At 36.5% G+C, this 5,772-nt stretch overlaps 1 pseudogene; it reads right to left on the bottom strand.

Moving 5' to 3' along the window:
- Positions 1 to 942: 942 nt before the first annotated feature.
- On the bottom strand, positions 943 to 5,561 carry LOC107175538 (uncharacterized; annotated as a pseudogene).
- Between the last annotated feature and the right edge of the window lie 211 nt (positions 5,562 to 5,772).

Below are 5,772 nucleotides of genomic sequence, written 5' to 3'. Positions count from 1 at the left end.
AAATGAGCTGCTATGGACAGAAACTTGCAATTAGATAAACCGTAGTTACAATTTTGTTTCAAATTCCCTGTATCGGAGTTCAGTAAATATTAAACATTAAAATCAAAGCGTAGCAATTTTTTAAAGGAAAAGAGATTTATTGATTGCACTTAGTCTTAACTTAGTTAAATATCATAAAAATTAATAGATTGATTTACATAATGATTTTAAACTATAAGTTAATTGAATAAGATTGTCTACAACAAAATAATAACTGGAAATCATCCATATTTTAACAAGATAAAACCACCAATGGCGCCAATAATAGTTCACATATAGATCACTAATGCTTCCTAACATCACAATTACATAAGATGATTTAAAAGTGATATGGAAACTGTCCGTATCAATTAAATACTCATCTTTTTCAGTGCTAGTTGAATCTTCCGGCACAGTTACGTACAGGTGATAATTATCATTATAAGATTCTTAAATCTGGGGGCTTGCAACAGTAGACGCAAGAACAACGATTTGTCATTTAATAAACTATTATTATCAACATTAGACCACGTCGTATCTGATCCTGGAAAAGTACTCGGACTATGCATTGTTAATAAACTGTTATTATTGCCAGCCGACCCTGAGTCAATTAGGTAATCAGAATTAGTCCAGCCGTTTTCATTCATTGGAGGGTATGTTAATATTCTCCATTGTTTCAGGGCAACCTTGAAATCCCAAGTCGCACCATAAACCAAAAAGCAGTAGACAACACCTTGCACATATTCAATATCGCTGCAGCAAACATCTCCATCCCCACGCTAAGGGTGATTTCCTGTGTGGGTTGTGATTTCAAATTCTTCAATATCAAGATCATATTTACCCAATTTCAGTATTTGTTAACAATTATTGTATTTAGTTTTTACTCGATTAAAACTCATAATTGATTAATCAAAGATCATTCAGTTAAATTTAAACACTTTCATGCTATGAAAGGATCATTGCTGATGTAAAAAAATGCTTAATAATATGTTAACATCATAAAATCTATCTTGATAGGGTTCTTGCCGGTGATCATCCTATTCCTTCAAGACAAATCACAAGGCCACATTCAAGGAAGAAAACTTCCCTCTTTCAGCATATCACATCTGGTTATTTCTTCAATTTCCTGAACTTGAGCAGGGAAACAGCATATGCATAAACAGCTTCAAATGAGGAAACTTCAACTAAGGAGGCTACAATGATGAAGAAATCGGTGGCATTCGCGCCGTGATCTTTCTTCTCGAACTCTGCAAGATTGGCAACAACTTTGTTCAAACAAACACTCATCTTTCGTTTCTCGCAAAACCTCAAGAACTTCAGCCATCTCAGTACATCCTGTAATATATAACGCAGCTGAAGCCTCTTTTACTAATGAAGTTATGCTCTGACCTAATTGCCCTGACCCAATTTCCCTGACAGCATTATAATGACTGGTATGCAGTGCCGTTAACTTTTCAATGTAGCTTTTGCTAGAAAGCTTTGGATTAATGATGACAAGTAACGTTGCACCCTTTTCATCAAGACATGAGCAGGTTTTTGCAGATTAGCAACCAGCCACTCATAATCTGACAAAGTAGCTTCAGATAATGGCTCCAAAAAGTCACATCTGGCCAGAATTTCAGCCGGGGGTACTCCAGCAATTAAGTTAGTATCCAGACTTGGTTTACCCTTCAGAAGTTCTCCAGGCAACTTAACCAGAGTACTTTCGAGGGCAGAGGGAGATGTGCCCGGGATAACCTCTTGCTTGAAAGGCAATGCTCTAGCTGTTTGCAAGCAGAATTCTATCCATTGATGGATTAATGGAGACGGACCTCTGACTCGCCCTCCAATTTGTTTTGTTTCAAGTCTTGAGGCAGCAGGGATTGCCTATAAAGAGAATACGAACTTATTAGTCACATTATCGTGTTTACTGATCGCTAATATGAAGGAGATAACAATGTGAATATCGAAGTAGAATGGCAGGCATGGGTATACCCAAAGATCGGCCCATAAGCTAGCACCAGACTTGGGAACAACTGCAACATTAGACATATGTTTGACAGCAGGAAGAACATCACTACTCCACCCAACAGCAACCCATACATCTCCAATTCCAAATGCCTTCAGATGGTGTGTACTCTCAAACAGTCAAACATATGTAAAACCCAACAAACGCAGATATTATAATATTGTTACCGCCTTACCGGTATCGACAAAGATATTAGCATATAAAACAAATTATTGTATAAGATAAACAATGGGGAGGAGCATGGGCATTCTACATATTGTTAGACATCTTGAAGCCCTCATAATAGGATTGATCAAATGTTAGGTAACCTAAAAGATGCGACAACTATTTTTCATATTACATGTGCCCTTAACTCAAACCGGACAAAGTAGACAATTTCAATAACTAGGACTTATAGATGATTCTACTAGAATACTATGCACAATAAATTTATAACATTTTTAAATCAGAACCCATCATCGTTCATCTGAAAGACTCTTGAATTGCACAAACCGATTTCACTACGCCATACCAGAACTTTGTTGAACTTTCCTGGATCCACCTGTTTGCACCTACTATCCCCCTTCATTACAGCTAATAACCACATAATTTAATTTTTTTGAAATTGGCATGCCAGACAAATTTGGTCAATTACAAACCTATTTCTGCCTAAAGATGCATCCATCAAAGGACACTGACTTGTTGTTGTCACTTCATTTTGTTAGTCTCCATTGCTTGCGTATTCTCATTAAGGAAACGAACCAAATGGTGCCAATTTACCCACACCACATTATTATGGGTTTTCATTGTTTTGGGTTTTTGTCAATTTAATGAGACACAATCTCACATCCCTTGCCATTTCTTCAGCTAAATTTAGGAGCAAAAGCATTTATTGCATCCATCTCAGGAGAGAACACCAACATATGTATTAATATGTATGAAAAGGAAAAGACAACGCTAACATTCATATGTATGAAAAGGAGGAGAAAACACTAACACATGCATTCATATGTATGAAGAAGCAGACTTTTACAAACAAAATCAGTTGTCAGGCAATAACATCCAATGGCCAGATATCATTTCTTTAAGAGTACCTGGTTTGCCAGTAATGCCAGATTCAGCTGAACAGCAATCTTCCCACCAGCTACTTGCAAATCAATATTGTTTTGTATGATGCTCCCATATACTTCAAAACTGAACCAATAACCTCTCGGGGAGAATTAACCATTGAAATTCTTCCTGCGAGCTCAGGCCGCCACAGATCTTTCCAGTCCTACAATCCATTTTCATTAATCATGTTATTGTGCATAGAATGCAGATCTCTCAAAAAAGCATGAACAAATTTCTCATTCTAGTTTCCAGTGTGAACAAATTGTGCAATGACCAGAGCATGTCAAAATATATAACAACTCCGCAGCCTAATGCTTCCCGTTCCAAGCAGGCACATGTTTAAAATGAGGAAAAAAGAGCCATCAAATGCCCCCAAAAAATCTACCATTTGGCAGTTCATTTCAGAAAACAACTTCAAACAAGATCTTACTAATTGATGACCAAAGAAACTTCACCTCATCATTTCTGCATGTCACAATGAACAACATTTAAACATCAATAAACAGGATCAAACCAGTTTTATTATGTTTTTGGAACGTACTGATAGTCTCACACGAAGATGATCAGGAACTGTAAATTACTTGACTAAAGATGTTACTTTTTATTGTTAGAGCTTGGTCAGTATTGGTCCGTATTTATTTGTGGGTGGAATTTTTATTTTAATTATTAGAAGCAGATATCCAGTGGGGATTTTATAAAGGTCGAGAGATATCTTGGTATAAAAAAGGGAAAAAAGAATGAAGACCCCCTGTCCTCATTCATTTAAATTTTGACCATTTTCAAGACAAAACTTTACTACAGAATTATAAACTACTGAACTGTTTCTTCCCATTAACTCCCCATATTCTTCATTTTGAGATATCTTCTCCAAGCTAACCCACATATCGAAACTTACTTCATGCATTAGAAAAGTTCTCCATCATGGTGAGACATGAGAGACACACCGTGTGTTTGTTATATCAAACTCAAGTTAGTTGGTAAACGATATTGACACTGTTCAGTGACAATATGCAGATCAAGATTATGTAATTTTTTGGGTCAAAATGGACATAATTAGAACATAATAATCAACCGACAATAGGAGATAGTAGTTAGAACAATTCCTCAATCTTAGGCAAGGAGAATTCAGTGCTACTAATAGTCTATCCCATTTTAAGGTGCTCAAGTCGCAATCTGACGTCAGTTAGCAAGTTCCAGTTACATTGACCAAATTTATTAATTGTTTGAAATTAGCATCAAGCAGGAGGCTAACTGCAGTTTAATAGGATCCTGGATGATGTCTACTATATGGCCTTAGAAATTGGAAGATACTTCCACCTTCATAACTCCCTAAACATTTTAATGGATATTTTAATTTGCAGTCAATAGCTTCTCAAGGTTATAGTTTCTCAAGCTCTAATATTAACCCTAACTTATGAGCTGGCATAGCCAGGGAGACATTATTTAATTTTTCTGGTTCACATCCTACCAACTCACTTATTGAGTGCCATCATTTCCATGCTACGGTGGCATAGCTTCTTGCTGTCCTTAGTGTACATTTGACTAAAACTAAGAAGTCTAATGAACCATTTGCAGAAGATAATATCATTAAGTTTGTAGACCCTTTAAGGAATACCTTGATTACCCGTCAATTAGCTGCTTCTAAAGTTATTATCATAAAAAATATTGAAGAGAAAGGCAGTCTTGATTTTGTTTGATATAAAACTAAATGAGCTTAAAGACAATTATTACCTCAATCGGAGCCAAATTATGCTTTCGAAATTTACTTTTCTTGTAAGCTATCACCACTGTGCCCCACCCATATGGTGCCGCGTATATTTTACCTCGAGGATCAATTTCTCCTGCATCATTCCTGCGTAGATATACCCGAGACTTCGTAAGTGCAAATAAAAGCAAAAAAAAAAAAAAAATTAATAAATGAAATGACTACAAAGGGAACACAAATAGAGAACAAATTACGTTACCAAACTCATTTCTCAAGGAAGGTAATTGCCCTCAAAGGCACGGTCAATGCGTACGTTTTCGATTTCCAATTCTCAAATTCTTGTTTCAATTTCTCATCCTCTTCTTGTTCTGTGCCTTGATTAAGCAATTGGTCTTGTTGGGTGACAATTGGAGTGAGAGGGAGCTGTGCGGGGCCGGCCGAGCAAATACGGACTCTGAATCCAAGAAAGAGTACGGGGGAAGCAGAAGCCAGTTGAAGAGGAAGCTTGAAATGGAGATGGAGAAGCTGTTGGTCATTGTGAGCAGTTGGATTAATGTGGGTCCAGGATAATCTGATGGCCTGAATTGAGCGTGGTTTAGTGTGGACACGGGAAATAAGGTTAGGGTATGACAGTCGACAAAGGGAATAAGAAGGGTTTAGTGTTAGCACAAGTAAAAACAACGATGATAACGCCATAAGCATTCAGAGAACAGGGGCGACCGGCAAGTCAAATGAATTTTACAAAATTAATATAATTTGCAAATGAATTGATATGTCGACGTGGCACTCTTTATATAGGTGGTAAAATGGTAAATAAAAAATTATTAAAAAAATTATAAAATGGACCGTCAAATTTATTTGTGTTAGTAACTTCTATCACCTATAGTTTTAAGAACCCATGCACTTAGCCTAATGATTTCAAACAATTTTGTTTAGTAACTAGGAATTAGAA

The sequence above is a fragment of the Citrus sinensis genome, chromosome 7 (assembly GCF_022201045.2).
Source record: "Citrus sinensis cultivar Valencia sweet orange chromosome 7, DVS_A1.0, whole genome shotgun sequence".
Classification (NCBI taxonomy): Eukaryota; Viridiplantae; Streptophyta; class Magnoliopsida; order Sapindales; family Rutaceae; genus Citrus; species Citrus sinensis.
The sequence above is the reverse complement of the archived record's forward strand: the minus strand, read 5'-3'. Positions and strand labels throughout refer to the sequence as shown.